Source organism: Cibotium barometz, chromosome 16 (assembly GCF_041138505.1).
Source record: "Cibotium barometz isolate CiBa-2024 chromosome 16, ASM4113850v1, whole genome shotgun sequence".
In the NCBI taxonomy this organism is placed as follows: Eukaryota; Viridiplantae; Streptophyta; class Polypodiopsida; order Cyatheales; family Cibotiaceae; genus Cibotium; species Cibotium barometz.
The window spans coordinates 4,944,669-4,948,532 of record NC_141061.1 but is presented as its reverse complement, the minus strand read 5'-3'; the positions used below and the strand labels follow the sequence as shown (position 1 = coordinate 4,948,532).

The window sequence follows — 3,864 nt, the reverse complement described above, 5'->3', positions numbered from 1 at the left end:
ATGTGGGTGAGACTGAGGAGCTGATACAGGCAGATTCCTATATGTTGCCATATGCTATTTTGTTCCTAGTACATCAGCATATGCGGCACCTAGAGGGCAGTCTCCTTTCTCTATGCTAGATGATGACATATGGGAGTTCTCTAGAGATGGAGACATCATCCTCCTAGGGGACTTCAATGCCCGGACGGCGGGAAACCACTAGTAGACAGCCTTTTATGATACCTCGGAGATAGCTGGACACCATGGATATAGGGTTAGAGAGATGTTCACTGGATGATGGGGAGCGCACAGAGTATGGGAGATACCTGATAGATATGGGGACTGCACATGGGAGGCTGGCTATACTTAATGGTTTGCTGAGGTTTCCAGCCTGGATTTACTTGTTTCCCACATAGACATGGTGCTAGCACAGTAGACTATGTTATGGCTATGCTGAGCTTTGTCTCATGCATTGAGGACTTCACAGTTGGACCTAGACCCCTGGACCTAGACCCATTGGGCTTGTGTGTAGTGGATCGTGTACTATTGACACTGACTGTCTCTTTTCAGCTTACCACAACCCAGAGGACACGGGGTGCAAATAATACTCGGTATACTTTTACTTCAGAGATGGATTATGTCTACAAGCATGGGATTTATAGACGCCTATGTACAGAGGAGCCAGGGAGACCTTTGGAGGAGCTGACCCATGTACTGATAGAGACTTTACAGGATGCAGAGAGAGAGGCATATCCACATACTGAGCCTAGACAAAGACGGCGTTCTCGGAGTATGCCGCCCCATTACAGCTGGTATGATGAGGAGTGCAGAGAGATGAGAGCTCGACTACAGCGGGAGGTTTCTTTGGGAGTTACTGCGCAGAGGGGGTTGTGGGATCTCACAGCTAGTATCAGAGCGCTGTTGTAAACTTTTGAAACAGCAGTAGAAATTGCTTAAATTTTTTTAAAGTAAATCTGGGAAAAAAATGTTTTCACTTGCTAAGATTATGTTTGAAATGAATTCATAAATTGAAAACTCATAAATTGAATTGGATTTTTAGATGGATATCCCAAATCTATCTAGCATTCCTGGACTTTCCCAGAGTCAGGACATGATCGCCTTTGCATTCGAATATCTTATCAACTCCACTTCAACCCGAGTAAGCAGAGTGAGACTTGCCCGCCTCTTTGAGGATCTATCCAGAGTAGAGCGACGTCGGTATATGTGGTTCTCTGGAGGAAGACGTATTAACGTCGGTATATGTGGTTCTCTGGGGACGAAGACGTATTAACGTCAATACCAATCAACATCAAGAGACTTAGGCAGAATATCTCGCTAGCCATGATTTTGATAAGGCTAGGAGTTGTTCATTATGTACAACTCTTTAATCATTCACCCTAGAATTTTAGAATTTCCTGCCGTATTTTTAGACTTCTTAGCCGCAGCACCTCTACCAGTGATGAATTGTATATAACATGGCACGTCTCCATCGTAGTTTTATCCCCCAGATACTGTGGGCCATATCTGATTACAAAGAAAGTAGGTGACTTAGCCTATGAACTTCTTCTGCCTCCTCATCTCAAAGTACATAATGTATTTCATGTCAAGTATGTACCGAGCCCGAATCATGTGCTTAATGATGAACTCTTAACTTCTTCAACCCAAGGGCTGATGGAACTCCAACCTGAAGAAATCCTTGATGTTCGAGAGAAGGTTCTCAGGAACAGAATTCTGAGAGAAATCTTAGTCAAATGGAAGTTCTATCCTTCTGAAGACGCCACCTGGGGGGGGAGAAAGAAGCCGAACTATTGCGGGATTACCCCCAATTTGCAAGATGAGGACATCTCACGTTTTTCAAGTAGGAGAGAATGTAAGGTTCCTCCCCAGCCCCTCAAGATGTCCAGTATCTTCCCCTGTAATCAATCCCCTTTTCAGAATAATAAAAGATCTTGTTTCTATCTGTTTTGGCCTAGAGAGAGAAAATATTCTAGAGAGAGATAACTTAGTTTTTAGATATCTTTGTATGGAAAAATATCCTTTCTTAATTCCCCCCAAACAAAATTTTAAAAAGAATTTCCTAAGGTGCATTAGAAATAAATTATAATATGCTAAAAAGACCTTAGCCTAAGGGTCCAAATTTTCTAAAAATTTTGGATTAAGGTTCTGAGGGGCCAATCAGATTAATTCAAATGTAGGGAGGAGATAAATTGAAGAAATAAAGAAAATCCTCCCAAAAATGAGTAAATACTCACATAAGATGAAGAGTGGATAAGGACCAAAGGAAATACTAAAAAAATGAATTTTTGACACCTCATAGTGGGGATTCTCCCTCATGAGGGAGGCGCCTATTTCACATGTGTGGTGGAGTTTTAAACTCTCAAATAATGAGATATTTCATCTCTCCTCTCTCCTAATTCAAGTCTAGTTCCAAAAAGTAAGCTGAACTGACCAAAAAATGGTCAAAATTTGACCAAACTGATTTGAAAAATTCTAGAATCAGTTTGCTTGGTTAGAGGCTCACTTTTTCCTATAAATAGAAGCCTTCCCCTTTGTAAAAGCTTAATAGTGTTTATGTATTGTTGCTCTGCTCCTCTCGAAAGCCAAAAACATTGAATTCATTGATAATTCACTTGTTTTTGACTAATTCCTCTATAAAGAATTGGTGGCCACTCTTGATCCAAACAAGAGTAGACCCTCAATCCCTCAAGCCAAAGGAAAGCTTACAAAACTCCATGTAAGTTAGATATTCTACTTTTTTTAATTCTAATCTATGGTTTTTTTGAATTCTTGCTTTTTAATGTGATTTTGGATGTTAAGCCTTAATGAAAAGGCTTCCCCCTTCTCTTCATTAAGAATTTTAGCCTTTCTTTATCCTAAAATGAATAACAAATAAATTGATTTAATCTTTCTTATTGTTTACTCACTTGAAAGTGAGAATTGAGTAGATTAGAGTGTTTTACTTCAACTTGGATTTAAATTAAAGGGATATTTATAATGTAAAAATTGAGAAATGGTCAGCCATACAAAGGAGGTTATGGCAAAATTTTCTTAAATTTTGTGGAAACAAGTTTTATCTTTATGTTATTCAAAAAGAATAATCCCCACTGTTTGTGCATTCTAAAAGGAATTCTTTTAAGAGTTTAAAAGTGTTATTCTCATTAAATTGATTTTTTTGCATAAATAGATGCATAAAAGGATTTTCTTTTATATAAAAGTGTTATTTTCATTAGATTCAAGTTCTATGCATAAAAAGATGCATATTGGATATTTTTCTTATTATAAAGTGTTATTTTCATTAGATTCAATTTATATGCATGGAAAGATGCATATTTGGTTTTTTTAATTATAAAAGTGTTATTTTCATTAGATTCAATATCTATGCATAGAAAGATACATATTGGATATTTTTTTATTATAAAAGTGTTATTTTCATTAGATTCAATTTCTATGCATAGAAAGATGCATATTGGATATTTTTTTATTATAAAAGTATTATTTTCATTAGATTCAATTTCTATGCATAGAAAGATGCATATTGGATATTTTTTTATTATAAAAGTGTTATTTTCATTAGATTCAATTTCTATGCATAGAAAGATGCATATTGGATATTTTTTTAATTATGAAAAGTGTTATTTTCATTAGATTCAATTTCTATGCATAGAAAGATGCATATTGGATATTTTTTATTACAAAAGTGTTATTTTCATTAGATTCAATTTCTATGCATAGAAAGATGCATATTGGATATTTTTTATTATTAAAGTGTTATTCCTATTAAATTAATTTTATGCGTAAAAGGATTTTCTCTTATATAAAAGTGTTATTTCCATTGAAGTTGGATTTTATGCATAAATAGATGCGTAAAGAATTTTTATATCAAAA

The 3,864-nt window shown here is 35.8% G+C and overlaps 1 pseudogene; it reads left to right on the top strand.

The window, feature by feature from the left end:
• LOC147630285 (uncharacterized) lies at window positions 1–1,170 on the top strand (annotated as a pseudogene).
• Window positions 1,171–3,864: the final 2,694 nt, after the last annotated feature.